Consider the following 17,285-nt stretch of genomic DNA (forward strand, 5'->3'; position numbering starts at 1 on the left):
CAGTTTGCTGCAGGCAGGCTAACAGTATAATCCTAAATTACATCCTTTAAATTGATTGAAGTCAATGGGCTTAGAGGAATACATCTCTGCTTACAGATGCACTAGAACCATCTATGAAGAGTCATGTAATGGAATAATTTTCCTGAAAGTAAAGCAACTGAAGAAAAAAAGTTTGGATTTATACCCTGCTTTTCTCTCCTGTAAGGAATCTCAGAGTGGCTTACCAACTCCTTTCCCTTTCTCTCCCCACAACAAACACCTTGTGAGGCAGATGGAGCTGAAATAGTTCCAAAGAACTATGACTGGCTCAAGGTCACCCAGGAGGAATGCAAGAGTGGGAAAACAAACCTAGTTCACCAGATAAGAGTACAGCGCTCATGTAGAGAAGTGGGGAATCAAACCTGATTCTCCAGAGTCCACTTAACCACTACACTATGCTGTCTCCCTTGAACACACTGAAGATGTCCCAACAAGTTTGCTAGCCACCTATCAAACAACTAGCCTAATCTTGCTAACACTCTCCCATCAAACTGGGGTATATCATTACTAAAGAGCCAAGAAAGGTCCATAGTTCACTTTCTCAGCTGCCCCAATAGATGATGCAACAGAGGTGAAGAGGCACGTGTGCATAGATCCAAGATATGAACAAAGGGCTATACTCAAAAGTGGATTTCCCTTTTCCACTTTCTAAAGCTCAACTTGTGCTTAAAGATCAGATAACCTACTAGTTTGCAAGCTCTATTTTCACTTTATTTCCTTTAGCTCTGAAATCCCGAGCCCCTTTATATCCCCTCGGGGGAAGAAAAGGGTCAAACCACAAAGGACAAGGACTATGCACTGTTGTTCAATGCAGATAGCCAGAAAGATCAGAGAGTGAAATATTTTGAGCTCTTGCCAGGTATACCCTGTGAAGGGAATTTGAAAATGAAGTTTTCAATTATAGACAGCAGTACCAAGCCTTTGGCTGAAATGCTGTGACACAAGCAATTAGGGAATCCAATATAACAGACAGTCCTAATAGTTGAGATAAGCTGGCTAAAAATATTTCCTTGAATGCTCACTTGAGTGCCGTTTCCATAGTATTCACTCTAAGCTTCTTTCAATCTTGAGAGGTTCCAGTGCACACATTCAGGCAACGCAACAGCGCCTGTTAACACAGCATGCAGGGCGGTAAACCTCCATAACAGAACACTGCAGGACATCTTACAACTGGTTGCCATCCCACTACAGAAATGCAATCTTTTCTGAAATTGTAACATGACGCATGCGTGTTATTGTAACAAGGAGCATGTGTGCTATTGGGGCTAATTGTTATAACATTGGAAATGTAGTAAAGCCCTTTCCAAAAATAAAAATAACTAGATTCCTGCTGAAAATAGCAAGGAAAAGAGGCATTAAAGATAAGGAAAAGGGAGGGAATAGAGGGAAAGATGAGCAATGGTAAATGTAAATTTTGGATTGTAAAAGTACCAAGTACATAATCTGCGATGTATAAATGTGTGTAATGGCCATTGTGGTGTAGTGGTTAAGAGTGGCAGACACTTATCTGGTGAACAGGATTTGTTTCCCTGCCCTACACATGAAGCCATCTGGGTGACCTTGGGTTAGTCACAGTTCTCTTTTAACTCTCTGTCTCACCTACCTCATAAGGTGTCTGTTGTGGGAAGAGGAAGGGAAGGAGTTTGTAAGCCGCTTTGAGACTCCTTACAGTGGAGAAAAGTGGGGTATAAATCTTCAGTAAGCCTACATGAACTAGCTTCCCACAAGGGCCTGACTTGGGTTTTGTGTCAGTACTGAGGTTGTTGTCTCTCCATGTGTATTTGAGTTTTTCACTGCTAAGTGTTGGCTCCTAGGCAGATGAAATAAGACCTGTTATTAAAGCTACCAGAGATTCCTATGTTTTGGCTACACAGCAGGACTGAAAGTGGAACTGGAAACAGAATAGGCAAGTGCACCCCTACCAGCCAGTGTGATGTAGTGGTTAAGAGCAGGTGCACTCTAATCTGGAGAACCAGATTTGATTCCCCACTCTGCGCTTGAGCTGTGGAGGCTTATCTGGTGAACTAGATTAGCTTGTGCACTCTGGCACATGTCAGCTGGATGACCTTAGGATAGTCACAGTTCTTCAGAGCTCTCTCAGCCCCACCCACCTCACAGGGTGTTTGTTGTGAGGGGGGAAAGGAAAAGAGTTTGTAAGCCCCTTTGAGTGTCCTACAGGAGAGAAAGGGGGGATATAAATCCAAACTCTTCTTCTTCTTCCTTACAGGAGAGAAAAGGGGGATATAAATCCAAGCCTTCTTCTTCTTCTACCTACCACCTCTCAGTGGTTATCTACTCAGTCAGATGGCAAAAAACTATCCTAATGAAGGCTCCTGTGTTGTGAGAACACCATCAACACTTCTATGCTTAACCAAGTAGTATTTTTAAATCAAGAACACTTCAACATTTGGAATGTGCAAGCGAACAACAAAATACCTACCGTATATACTCGTGTATAAGTCAACCCGCATATAAGTCGAGGCACCTAATTTAACCACAAAAAACTGGGAAAACTTATTGACTTGCATATAAGTCGAGGGTGGGAAATGCAGCAGCTGCTGGTAAATTTCAAAAATAAAAATAGATGCCAATAAAATTACATCAATTGAGGCATCAGTAGGTTAAATGTTTTTGAATATTTATTTCAAAGAAAAACAGTAAACTGGCTCTGTAAGTGGAAAAGAGGGTCAACAAGAACAATATGGTATCAACAATAACTTTAAAAGTACAAAAACCTTAGCTCAACCAGCAACCAAGCTAAAACACAAGAGTTAAAATCCTTCAAAACTGGATTCCTCATCATCATCTGTATGTCCAAATGTAACCCAACTTAGATTTTAAGAGGGATATTATCAGAAATGGAAAATCTACTATTAGCTTCCATTGTAAACAGTGGGGGATGGGGCATCCCCTTTGGGGGTCAATAACTTTGGATACCCTGGCCCAAACTTCACCAAACCTGGCTGGTATCATAGAGAGGCTCTCCTGATGAGACCAGCCAGGTTTGGTGAAGTTTGGCTCAGAGGGTCCAAAGTTATGGACCCTCAAAAGGGTAGCCCCATCTACTAATAGCTCCCATTGAAAACAATGGGGAATGGGGGCAACTCCTTTGGGGGTCCATAACTTTGGACCCCCTGAACCAAACTTTAACAAACTTGGCTGGCATCATCAGGAGAGTCTTCTGAGGGTACCCTGAAATTTTGGTGCCACTAGCATAAAAACTGCGCCCCCTGCTGGTCGGCAAAGTAAAAACACACACAAAAATTTAATGACCCGCATATAAGTCGAGGGGAGCTTTTTCAGCATTAAAAATGTGCTGAAAAATTCGACTTATACATGAGTATATACGGTATTTTAAAAAAATTGAATGAGAAAATGGATGTATAAAAACATACCGGTAATATTAAAATAAGACCCAATCAGCAGCCTTTAATGCTATCCTAATACCTGCTGTCTAAAAAAGATTGTCTCATTGAGTCTACTGTTAGGGCCAACCCTATTGTGAACAATTTAGATCCTATATTCTGTGACACAAATGTAGTAACAGAAATGTGTACATGCTTGTTAAAACAGAAATAGACCCATAAGAACTAATTAGCTTTCTCCTCCCATTTCTCAAAAAACCCAAAATTATGAAAGGTAAGACTGGAAGGGTTAAGGCAAATCAGTGTAAGGTAAAAAGGAACTAGGAAAAAAAATAAAAGGAGGTGAAAAAATGAAAACCAACGAGGACCTTATGAAGACAGAAGGATGAAGTATTTGCCCTAGAACTAAGATATATGCATGCGGAGTTTTTTTCCACTGTGACTTCCCAATGCGGACGGGGTTTTTTTGGAAGCATCCACATGACATCAGGCACTAATCATGCTGCAACCCTATCTTCAATATGCTCTTTAAACCTGCTTTTAAAGAATATTTTTATTGGGAAGAAAACAGTCCAAGTATGTTATCATACAGTCTGAATGGGAAGATATTCATTCTCCCAGTCTGAAATGGTAATCCACAGATCACTCCCTCCGCAAGACACTTTCATATTGGGAAAAATGGTGTGGAAGAAGGCTGAAGTCTCTTCTCCATGTGCACGATGCACCACAATCCTTATCTCAATTGTGTACCCCATGTATAGGAAGTGATTGTGTTATGACTGAAACAGGGATGGGGATCCAGACCTAACCTGTGTACTTGTAATGAGAGGAAGGACAGACATTTCAATCTCTGTCCCTAGCCTGTTCTTGTACCTCTGCCATCTAAGCAAAAGCACTGGTGAAAAAAAGCTCAGTCTGACCCATAGGCGGAGTTACTATGGGGCGGTGGGGGGGACAAACACCCTTGGCGCATGTGCAGGGGCAGAGAGTCACTCCCCCACCCCTCCTCTTAGGCCGTCTCCATGGCCTGGAGCAGCCTCTGCGGACAGGAGCAGCCCCCATGCACCGGAGCAGGCTGCTCTTTTAACTGTAAAAGGTACGTGAGGCATGTTGGGGAGGGGCATGGGCACCATTTTGCCGCAGGTGCCATTTTCCCTTCCTATGGTCTTTACTTCAAGGCCGGTTCTTAAATATCCCTCGGCATGATCAACACTGTTCTTTCTGCCCTACTTACACTGACTCCCTTGAACACATCTTGCTCTCCTGCCCTAACAGCTTTAGGGCAGACTTCTCTGCCTTAACCTCAATTGGATTCTCAGCTGAATTCTCAGATCTTCCTATCAATGCAAAGATGATTTTCCTGCTCAACAATCCTGAGGCTGAAATAATGGAAATTGTAGCCGAATTTTTGTTGCGCTATTTGAACTAGGTTCCCTTGGCTGCTGACCATATTACTTTCACTGTAGTCTACTGGATTTACTCCTTACTGTCCCTGTGTCTCTGAATTTGGTCTGATCCCCCCAATGGATACACATTCTAACTTTGTTTTAATATCTCCTTTTTGCTTGCACATACCTTCCCTCAAATGTCTTGTTATTTTATAAGCTCCAGGGAAGGAACTAGTATCTTATGGCAGATAGCAGCTGCTTTTGGGAGACAACTATCTGAAAGGCAGAATATAAATATAATAATAGATAAATACATATACCACCACATGTTGGATCTCAACTGAGGAATTGTGGATTAAATATAAGCTCCAGGTTGTGCCCCTTCCTGTGATTCTACAAGCAGCCACTGTGACCACACAGGCCAGGACATCCTTGTCCTGGAGAGGCAGCAGAGAAATCAAGAAAGTCCTCAAGAACAGGAGAAAACATGCACGTGTTTTCAATCTACAGTGGAAAAGCAACCATCTAACATAGCAATATAATTTTCCGAGCTGTATTTTATTATTTTATATCTCAGAGAAATATTTCTTTCCCCCATTACATTTCTTCCCTATCAAATTTTAACTGAGAAAATCCCCAAATCCAACAAGATTTGTGTTAAAAGGGGGGGAAAAAACCTCTGCACATTTAATCTTGTTTAAAGTCGTGGGACTGATTCTTGTTTCATTTCTTTTGCTGTTGCCAGTTTCTCAGAGATGTAATATAAACTACAGTGGTGTATCAAATTCTTTTTTCCCCCATTACATCCTTGAAAAATCCTCCTGTGCTAAACCCCTAAATTCAGTGAGCTCCTATTGCAATTGGGTTTCATGGAACAACAGAACGAAGTAAATGAGTTTAATCTAGAAATGAACACTCCATCTCTTCCCATACAGAGACAGCTGGAGTCATCTTCAGAGAGAATGCCTAAGGGTGGAGGAATACCATGTTCAGGGGATACTACCATGGGGCATGTAAAGCCTGCACCCCTCCCCAACTGCACATGGAGATCGAGGGGAGGGTGAAGGCAGCTGGCTGCTTCCAATCTTTGCATGGAGACTGGGGGGCAGTGAGCCACCAACATTCAACTGCGCTCCTAACCCAATCCCTATGTCGAGTTCAGGACCGGGCCTTGTTGCGAGGGGTGGGCACATCTCTGAGGGCCCCCCTAGGAAGTGGCACCTGGGGCTCAAACTCCCACACACACTTCCAGCTATGCCACTGGTCACCACATTCTGTGACAGTGAGTTCCGCAATTTAACTAAGTACTGAGTGAATAAGTATGTACTTTTATCTGTCCTGAATCTCTGTCCCTTCAGCTTTAGTTGATGACCCAGGGTTCTACTTTAAGAGAAACAGAGAAAAGCCTCTCCCTGTCTACCCTATTCACACTATGCATAATTTTATAAACATATAAGTTGTTTCCCCTTACTCACACTTTTTTGTAAGCTAAACAGTTATGCATGTTGTTAGTTTTCATAGGGAAGTTGTTCTAGCCGCTTAATCATTTTGGCCCCAGAGCCTAGTCTGACACTCTAATCATTACACCAGATTGGCTATGCATAGGATTGCTATGTCAAGGTTACTGTGGTGATAGCTAGACGTCTATTTTCTTCTTCCCACTCATTGCTCCATGAGTAACTGTAAAAACTAATAATGAAAGGAACCAAAAATCACTCACTTCATCATTCCACTAAAGGCAAGTTAAAGATTTTTTTTACCATATACCACATTACCGCCACATATACATCTCCAAACAGATATGTGCCATCATTGTGATATCTAAACAAACAATATGTGTATTTTTGTACGCTGCTTTATGCATGAACTGATCATTGGATTATACAGGACTCTGGTTTGCATGAACCAATGTTTCATACATCTACAAAATACGCAGGCTGGACCTGTTTAGATCACATGGTGACTTCATATCCTGGGAGCATGGCACATACTCCCAATACATGCAGTTGCCAGTAGGAGTGAGCAAAAAAAAAATCAGTATTTTGGGAGTTCAAGTTTAATAGTTCTGTAAATTTTAAAAAAAAACCCTGAAAAATTATGGTTTTGAGAAAGTTTTCAGGTTATTACATCCAAACTGGAAAAATTCACCTGAACAACACGTGGCTCTTGGAGGCAGACAGAGTTAAAAACTGAGCCCCACATCCAAAGTCTGCAGTTTAAAACTGGACCTAGCCAGGTCAAGCCCAGCATCAAATTGCGGGCTTAATCTGGCTGGGTCCAGCTTTATATTGCTGGATCTCCCTCTGAGGCTCCACCCCCAAAATGGACTTCAGAGGTAGATCCAGCAGTATAAATTTGAGCCCAAATCAATTATCAAAAGGTCAAGTTAAATGCTAAGTTCAGCCTGGCTGGGTCCACTTTTCAACTGTCAGTGACAGGTAAGGAAGGGAGATGGGAGAGGGTTTTGTTTTAACGAAGCAGATCAAAGCAGCCTGAAAAATGTTCCCCAAAATCAGCATTCTTCAGGATCTGCTTATTCAAATCACTTTTATTACCACTTTTTTTTTGGGGGGGGGCGACAAAACCTCTGAAAAATACTGACAAAGTATTTTTGAGGTGGGGTCTTTAATGGATTTACCAAATGCCCATCCCTAGTTGCCAGGACCCCAGTTTGAGTGGACATATCACCTGAAAAGGGCTAATCATGTTATGTATTTGCAGAGGCAGAGTTCGCTTTCGTTGAATGGCAAACCAGAACTTCATTCCTAATTTAAACTATCCAAGCAAATCAAACCATCAATCACATATTTTTGTGTGCTAAGAATAAATGTAATAGATGACTGTAGAAGTGATGCTTCAAATGTTCCACCAGGCCTTTGGAGTGGCCAGCCACTGAATGATGCCCCCCTCTTGCTCCTTTTATATCAGGGTCCCTCTCTATTGATGGGACCCGCCGTTTCTCCTCTTGGGGAGAATTTTAAATTTGGGTTTCGCTGGATGCCTTCAACTCTTAAATTATTGTATTAACCGCTGTTTTTAAAGGGATTTAGCAGTATAATTGAATTGATGTTGTTGTAATTTACTTGCTGAACTTCGTCTCTTTTGTTTGGTTGTATTGTGATTGAATCTCCTGTTGTGCACCGCCCAGAGCCCTTCAGGGATAGGACGGTTTAGAAACGAAACAATAGATAGACAGACAGGCAGGCAGGCAGGCAGGCAGGCAGGCAGGCAGGCAGGCAGGCAAGTAAGTAAGTAAATAAGTAAGTAAATAAATAAATAAATAAATAAATAAATAAATAAAATGTAAAGTGACAGTGATGGTTTTATTGAACAGCATTTTGTAATATATATGCATTGGAGATATTCTTCTATGTACTCCTTCACACTCACATTGCTGGGTTATCAGATTAGCATAAGTATCAACATGCTTTTGGCTTTCGACTGGCAGTAGACAAGAGCAATTAAGTGTTGTTCATTTGTTTTGCAATTTGGAAACTATCAGAGTAAAGAATGAGTCAATTACCTATAATTAGCCAAGGGCTTAAATCTCATTTGTTGTTATTGGTCAAGAATTGTTACTAGTCTACACTGTTTTTCATTTAGATATGAAAAGGATCATATTTCCTACTTCACACCTTTTCTTTCTATTGTTTACCAATAAAATTTGGTTAGATTCTTTTCTCCAGCTTCACTTCTAACCAGATGAAGAATGGGTGAACCCTAATTTTGGGTGAACCCTAATCGCTGGGTGAACCCTAATTTTGGCAATGCATCATCATTTTCCACCCCATAAACAGTTCCATGCAACCTGAACTCTCGCTTTCAATACTTTAAAAACCAGTTTGCTCAGTTAACGCACTGTTCCAGTTGTCTTTTCTTTCTTTTTCTCTGGCAAAAAGATGTCTTTGTTTGCAGGACTCCAGCAACTGCAAAGATAGGGTAACAGTTACCTAGTCGTATGCAACTTCAAGAAAACAAAACCTTTGGTGTCCCGGAAAACAAGCAGAAAATCCCCCCTCCCCAGGAAATTCACTATAAATATGTTTTATTTATTATTTTGAGTATTTATATTCTCTCTCTCGCCCTAATCTACTTCACAGAGATTCATATACAGTAACAAATTATATCCTCCAGTATGGAGTTTTGGCATGCACCAAAATCAGCCGAAACTGAGGGGAGGGGAGGACAAGGCATCAAGCATCCCCATTACTGAAAGAAAGGCTGGATCAAGGATTGGACCATACTTGTCTAGTCATTCTTCCTCTGACTAAGACTTTCCATATCTCAGTACTATACTTCCTCTGCCAAAAATACAACCAACCATATCCATTTGCCTCTCTTTACACTCAGTCTACCCAACACATAATCACTATATTGGGGTTTCCAAGCTGTATGGCCATGTTCCAGTAGCATTTTCTCCTGATGTTTCATCTGCATCTGAAGAAGATCCTCTGAAGATGCCAGCCACAGATGCAGGTGAAATGTCAGGAGAAAATGCTACTGGAACACAGCCATACTGCCCCAAACCCCCACAACACCCTAGTGATTCTGGTTGTGAAAGCCTTCGACAAAATCAATATGCTGATTATGGAGACACAGTGATACAGCCACCATTACAAGGTCAAGCAGTTGTTGCTGAACTACTGTGAGAGGAAATAGGAGAGGCCAAACAATTTTTGCATCCAAGGAACAACAAAGTGCAGATTCCAATGCAACTTCTAAGTGGCCATTATCACAACGCAAGGAAGATAGACAAGGCAAGAAATATTCTTTTTTCCTTTCCAGTATAACTGTTCCTGATAAAGTTATCAGCATCACAGCTAGTTTTATAGAAAGACTCTGTGTCCAAGTCCATGTAACTGTAATTTTTCTTCCAGGTCAGGGTGGTCATCTGTTGCTGATGGAGCTTCTCATTGGCCAATGAAGGAAAAGAGAGAGAAAGACAGAGACCAAGATGGGAAGAGAGATAGTGAGATGTCGTACCCCTTTTTAGTGGGGCCACCATTACTGATGTCACTTATGTTTCAGAATGCTTTATGAAGGCCACTACCCAGAAGCGCCCACAAATGGTTACTGCTTCTCTTCCGGGTCAACTGACACCAACAGAAAGGCAAGAAGGGAGGAGCACATTAATGAGATGCTTGCTTCCCTTTCACTGCCCCTGTTGGCCCTGTTGCTCCTTTCTTAACAATTTTAAAAAGGCAAATCAACTTTGACCCAAGTAAGGAATGAGATGTGAACTGCTAATGTCCTTCTGGCCTTTAGGTGATTACATCTTAAACAAATTAATTAGAATGAAAATAGAATGGATAGATATAAAAATGTAAACCAGATGGAGTCCTGAGGTACTTTTCCTCCCCACGGAAATGGTTCAAGTTTGCAATTAAGGTGCAATCGTTTCTATTTGACATTTGAATAATTTATGTCCTCTATCCATTTTTTAAATTTTGCTTCAATGTATCACACATTAACAAGAAATATTTCTAGTAATGATTTTGTGACAAACACAAGCATTTCTAGTAAATGCAGAATATACAGTAAATATGCAATGGACTACAGATATTTTTTTTGCCATAAACTAAGCTTTATGTACTTCCTAATTTACACAGTTTCAATCGTTGGCACACATTACCCCTGTTTGGTAATTCTAAGAGACAATCTGCATATTGCTTTCCCCAAAAATGAGAATCACTTACAGTTCTTCATATGTGGGAATGACTACATAAGAAGATATAATATTTAGATTGCACGTGCAATTAAACCTAGCACAAAAATGAATTTCAATATGGCTGTGAGATCTGTACATTACTTTTTCATATATTCCGTTGGAGGAGCAACTCCCATATATGCAATCCTCTCCTCCCTCAAAATAAACAGGCTATTAGACATTAACCTGTTAATCTGACTAAAACTGCATTAAAGTTATGCTATAGTCCAACTAATTCCTGTGGAACTGGTACCCAAGTTAAGTGAGATCAGCCATTACAGGCAGTAATAACATCTAGTTGCAGTGTCTTATGAACATTATTTATTTATTTGTTTGTTTATTTTTGGATTTATATCCTGCCCAATTTCTGAAGGGCTCTGTGTGGGTTACACAAGCTTAGATCACCAAAACATGGCTCTCAGCTCAAACTGGCCGAACACATCATTAACAGCCAGTGACCTTTGCTGGAAAATGATACTCTTCTCACAGCCAATGGGAGGCAAACCTTTTCTTGCCCAAAGACAGCCTCCAACCAGGGCCTGCAACAAACCAAGATCTGTCCTCATATCCACTCATTCGCTAGTTCATCTGCCAATGTTATACATGCCCTCAAATGTCAGCAGTGCCTTTCCACTCGAACACTGGACATACAGCTCAAATTAAAAAGAACAAACAAAAAACACAACTATTGTTGAAGACACAGCAATCTACATCTTCCTGGCTCTGCCTCCTGACCAAGCAGGTCCATTTATGTCAGTATCCGATCTATAGCACCAGTGACAAAAGGGGAGGCAAGAAGTGACACAAGTTATCTGGAAAAGAAACTGAGCTGATAAATGAGTATCCAACATCACGAACTGAAGATCCACATCCTGAACAGTTATTACACTGATATACTAGCATTTCACATGTAGAAGCTTTGCATATGCAACTGACCATGTGGAAAATCACATGAATAAGTTCTTCAAGCCTGCCAATGTCACACAGAATAGGTTAAGAAAAAGTGCTCACTACCTGGATTGGGGAATTAGCTGTCAGAATAGACAATACCAAGCTAGATACACCACAGTGCTCACTATTATGTAAAGTTATGTGTTCAAATAGATACCTCTGCTGAAGTTTGATTACATAGTATTCCCCATCATGAATACTGTGCTGATCTAAACTCTTATACTCTGTTCCACATAAAGGTGACAGTAGATTGTGCATTCCTCCACCACAGAACACAGCATGCCAGATCTTTATTGTAGAATGCTCTGCCTAGCGCCTGCCTAGCCCTGCTTCCCCAATACGTTTGAAAGTTTGAAAGTAAAAATATGTTTTCACATAAATGCTCTTATATCAGAGTGCCATGTTCAATAATGCACAAAATAATGGTTTTGACAAAGATACTGGGTGAAAAAGAATGATAATTCTCATATTCGTTTGGGACTATATCATAATGTGGAAGCACACAATTTTCTCGACTGCTGCACCTCAGCTTACTGAATTATCATCTTTATGTGGAACAGAGTATAGTAGATACATGAACAAAACATCTGGTCCAGAGCTGTGTGTAGGTAAATCTACCTTAATTGCTATAGATTTCCTGAAAGAAAGGAAGAGGGAGATTATGGGAATAGGGCTAGTAAATTGTGGATTACCGGGCAAGCATCCCCTCTGATCTTTGTCCCTATGTGACGTTTCCTCTTGTCTCGTTGGGACACAGAGTCCTGGAACCATCATCAAACGATGATTCCCAAACTTTGGGCAACAGAAAAGACTTCAAAGTTGAAGTGTTTTAACCAGTTTAAGCCTGATGTGGCAACTAATCTACAATTGGTCTAAATGCTGAAGAAATATTTATTTTGGGTCCAGTATGAGCCACAGGTTGTGTGATATGAGCCCTGGTATTCATGTCAGTGCAATGATTGCGGAAACAGTAGTACATTTTTAAAGTTTTTCAATGGGTCCAATCAAGTTTCAAAAACCTGTTTATTTTATTTTTATTTAGAAGTATTTATATCCCACTCATACTAACATCTCTAGACAGCTTACGTAAGTTCAAAACAATTTAAAAAACCACAATAAAAGCCCACTCTTATCTATACCTACTGTTAAGGCCATATTCACGCAAGGCCAAGATCAACCAGTTTATCTCTAAAAATGGTTGAATCACAGTTTAGGCTTGGCTCCTTTACTTCAGCATTAGGTTTTCTGTACTTGTTGCTAGCATTAAATGATGAGACGTAATACTGTTGTTTCATTTATGTGCACAACATAAAGCATCCTTTCAGGGAATGTAATGAACCATGCATGAAGGAAAAGAAAGGAAAACATCAAAGGAGTAAGCGACCCTTGCCCCTAAAGCAAATTGCAAAGCCTTCCCAGCTATCAGTCGAAGCATCTCAATGTTTTTGAACTATGTCTGCACTACAAATTACGATGGCAAGGTACACACCTACACCTACACACAAGCACAGATGCACAACCTGGGAGCAACTGATTAAGATGTCAGATGTCCACAGGTTTAAAGGATGATATAATCAATATGTAGCCCTATATAGAATACATAGTTGGTGGTGATTGTGTAAGTCTTTTGATCCTCCAAATGTTTATCTTGTATCAGAACGACAGCCTTGATATGCAGTTCTCTTCTAAGGCCTAAGGTCAAATATAAACTCCAGGTAAACTTCACAAGATTTTGCTGCTTTGGCTTTCCTTGACGGTACATACAAAATTGGCTTGCAAGGAAGTAATTGAAGGCTGTAGCCAAAAAATATTATTATTCTGATAAAAATGCAGAATGTGTTGAGACAGCAAACAAGATAGGTGTCATGCTGACAGCTGCAAAAATAGAACCTTGAATCTCAACAGTACACTATATTGGATAGCTTTCCTCACATTTCTTACCCAATGATCTATCAGAGGCCCTCCTACATGTTGTTTGAAAGAGACAGTCATATATATCTTTGAGACAAAAAAAATCTCTCCTAAATTCACCAGGCTGAGCCTGACAACCAGAGGAAGGGATGGGGATGGGAACATGGTGGTGTGTGAGTGCGTATGCAATATCAATAGTGTCTCCATGTAATGTAGGAAGTTCTAGAAACTGCTGGAAACTCTGTGGGTAAAAACACAGTGTTTCCAGCAATTCCTAGAGGTACCCTACATCCCTTCCAAGTTCTTCGTAGAAATGATGTAGCACCACTACCAATGTCAGTTTTTTTTAAATCTCTCTCACTACAGGTGAGTCAAAACAGTTCCTAACAAGAGATCCCCTACCATAATGGAGACTTGATAGCTCTGCCTCTCACAAAAAAGTTCATTAGGCTAACACTGGAAGCCAAGGTAACTCAATCGAAGCCATTTCTGAAAAATAACTGTCTTAACTATTAAGGATGGATACCTCTGTTGTCCCACAAAACAGTACCTTCAACTATTTTTTAGTATTCCCCTTTATCATAAATAAATGTTCAAAACAGTAGTATAGCTTCTCAAAATTATCTTGGAGTGCGATCGATACAGAGCCTTTTCAATTAAAATTAGGGGGGAAAGTGGTTTGGCAATAGGATATATTAGTTCTTTAGGCATCCATACTTTCTCTGTAACTGAAAGGGGGATTGGGTTTTTCTTCTGATTTCATTATGTGATGGGAAATATAGTTTTTAAGCCACTGTACTGCAGCCAAGATCCAAGTCATGTGCACTGCAGCCCTTGACAGAAGATATGGGACACAAGCACGGGGCCTCTGCAAATGTAAAACTTTTAACCTAATTATCTATTTATTTTCTATACTATTCTATTTTAGGTGTGAATCTGAGTTGCTAGCTGAAACAATATTTCAGTATGAGCAAGATATACTTTTTCGTAAACTATTACATATAAAGTGGCTGTCTTTGCAGAAAAACCAGGGGAAAAAAACTATTTTAAAAAAACCCACTGAGAACTATCTGCTTTTGTGGAGATTCTTTGACATAAAATTCCATATTGTGATATTCCATCCATAATTTTTTCTGTTCTGTCTTTACTGTGCTATAGACCAATGTTTAATGATTTATATTTTAAAAGCATGGTAAAATTTCATCAGTAAACAGATGACAAGAATATTTTTTCCAAGAATCGTGGAGAAAGGATAGGATATAAATAAGAGGAACAGGATCAGGGGAAAATATATGGCGAACATTTGAAATATGTGATTATTTGTCTATTCATGTCAACAATATTGTGTGATTCGTTTACAGTTTTGTTAGGCTTGGATAGTATGAACGGGGAGCTTAGAATGAGCCTATTCTTTGTCTATAGACCTGTGACACCTTTTGGCAGCTCCGTTCCTTTTCCCCAGCCCATATTTAGCCACAGAAGATCCCCCCCAGTTTTGTGCCTGACATGTCTGGCTAAGAGGATACCCTCTAGCATGGATGAGAATGATCTCCACCTAAGACCTTTGAGATACTTTGCTACTCAGGATAGCTCAAGTCTAGAAAACAGTGATATTATTCAATATCAGGCTTCTTCTGATATATTCTGCTGCAAAGTCAAAACATGAAGCTGTGTCTGTGATGAGAATAGGCTGCCAAGTGAAGTGAGTGTTTAATCTGACTTCTATGAAAGTTAATGTTCAACACACAAAATGTCAAATAGATCAGGGCAAAAACAACAGAGAACTAGCTCTAAAGAGGAGATTTCCAAAACAAACTACTTCTGTTCTGTTAATGAGAGGAATGATTCTGTGTCACAGCTCAGAGTTAAATCTCCTGATCATCATGTGCAAGGAAACTTAGTTCCTACAAAGTTACTCTATGTATGGTTCCTACTCTCCAGTTTATACCGTGTTAATAACAAGTAGCCTTTATTCCACCTGTCAATAGCATAACCCAGGCACTACTGTGATTTTCATCTTTGACTTCAAACACCTCCAGGCAGCCTTGAAAGGGGCCTGGAGAACATAGGGTGCCTGGATAAGAGGGTGCCTGGATAAGAGGGGGTTGGTTCAGGGCTATTTTTAATGGATTGAAAAACCATTCTCACTGACAGAGTAGAGGTGTGACTGTGATGAGCACATCTGACACTGGGAAGCCAAAGGAATCAGAAAAGAAGAAGGTGAAGGTGCGATCAGCATCCCTGGCCTGAAATGGAGAACGAGTGTGGGAAGCTTTTATTTAGGATCGGGCTGAACCACGTCACAGTGTCTATGTCTGCCTTTAAATTTCTATACATTATTAACCTTTAGGATGGTGCAGACTATAAATCTAAACAAAATTCAGCCATTTTTAACAGAGAGGCTTTTGTAACTTTTATTTTACTTTTGCAACTGAAATAAGGCCTGTTACATATCTTTTTTCTCTCTCTCCTTAAGCTTCTCTCAAGATAATGTGGAGTTATTTGGAATAATAGGTAATCCAATATTTCAGACAGCTGCCTTTATAAACTGCCATTCAAACTGACAACATGGCCCCTAAAATCAGGTGAAATCATATGCTTTTTATCCCTTCACCCAACAAATAACGATACAACAAGAAAACCTCTTTTGCTGTTTTGTTATGGGTAGCTGAGTGAATTGAGTTTTAAAGTGCATTACTTAAAATTTCACATCCGGCTCCTCAACAACAACCAGTGAGAGTCCGGAGTCTCTTAGTTCAAGAGTCACCTCTCCTACCACCTGCTGAATGGGTTTTTAATGATTGTTGAAAAAAGGATAGCATGGTTTACATTCAGTTTTATTCCTGCATGGTTTATAAAGGGAAATATTTTCTCCTCCCCTGTGCATTACCTGGGCACAAGACAAATCACAACTATGAGGCCAGATGGGAGAAGGGCTTTCTCTCCTTTTAATGACAGAAAAAATAGTCTTAAATGATAATTAGCTGCAACTAATGGACTCTGTAGCATGCAAAGATTGTAACAACACACTGTGTTAATTTATGCTAATATCTCCCCAAAATGCAAAGACATGCTTCAAGAATACAACACCTTAGACTTTGGATTAGGGCAACATGCAAATAGGTAGATTTGCATAAAAGAGCAGCTACTACACACTCTTGCAAAATACAACCACTGTGCACTCAGTCGAATGTTTCCTTCACAGCCTGGTGCTTCTGCAACACTTTATGTCTGACTAACAAAGCAAAGCTGCCTAGATCTCATCTGATCAACTAGACGCCAAATCCACCGTGACACTAAGTATAATGCACATGACATTCTCATTTACTGAAGCCACAATGTTCTTTAAATGATGTACAGCATGCTGTTATATGGCATGTTCCCCCCAGTCAAAACTGTGCTCCAGACTGGAGAAAGGAAGGTCCACAGCAGTGGCACAATGTTGCACTAGTGATAGAGGTAAGATTGAGCTCCATCATACATCCAGTATAATTATGGTATTGGAACACACTTTTAAGACCACCAATAAGCCTAGCCTGCATTGGGCAGCTTGCCATCCATTTCCTTTTGAGATGATGTTAAGTGTAAGGCAGTGGGAGGCAAGGTGGCATGGTATATAGGCCAATATTGTCAGGTCTTGGAAGCTAAGCAAGGTTAGTTTTTGGATGGGAAGAGTTGACAGAGAAAGGCAATAGGAAACCACCTGTGTGTCTCCTGTGCCTTGAAATCCCCTTGCTGGGGTTGCTCTAAGTAATTTGCAATGTGATGGCACATATGTACATATTAGGCAATATTTAATTACAACATGCCAGTCATACAGTCCACTCCAGACTGGGCTGGTGTGCAGGAACGGAGCCACTGTGGCTTTGCCCTGCTCCCTCCAAAGGGCTTTCCCATGCACAGGAAGTCCAAAAAGAAAACAAC

At 40.3% G+C, this 17,285-nt stretch overlaps 1 protein-coding gene across 3 annotated transcripts in view; it reads right to left on the reverse strand.

Moving 5' to 3' along the window:
• Positions 1–17,285, reverse strand: part of RBMS3 (RNA binding motif single stranded interacting protein 3) — an 882,486-nt gene that overhangs the window by 640,610 nt on the left and 224,591 nt on the right. The window lies entirely within an intron of this gene.

Source organism: Sphaerodactylus townsendi, linkage group LG11 (assembly GCF_021028975.2).
Source record: "Sphaerodactylus townsendi isolate TG3544 linkage group LG11, MPM_Stown_v2.3, whole genome shotgun sequence".
NCBI lineage: Eukaryota > Metazoa > Chordata > Lepidosauria > Squamata > Sphaerodactylidae > Sphaerodactylus > Sphaerodactylus townsendi.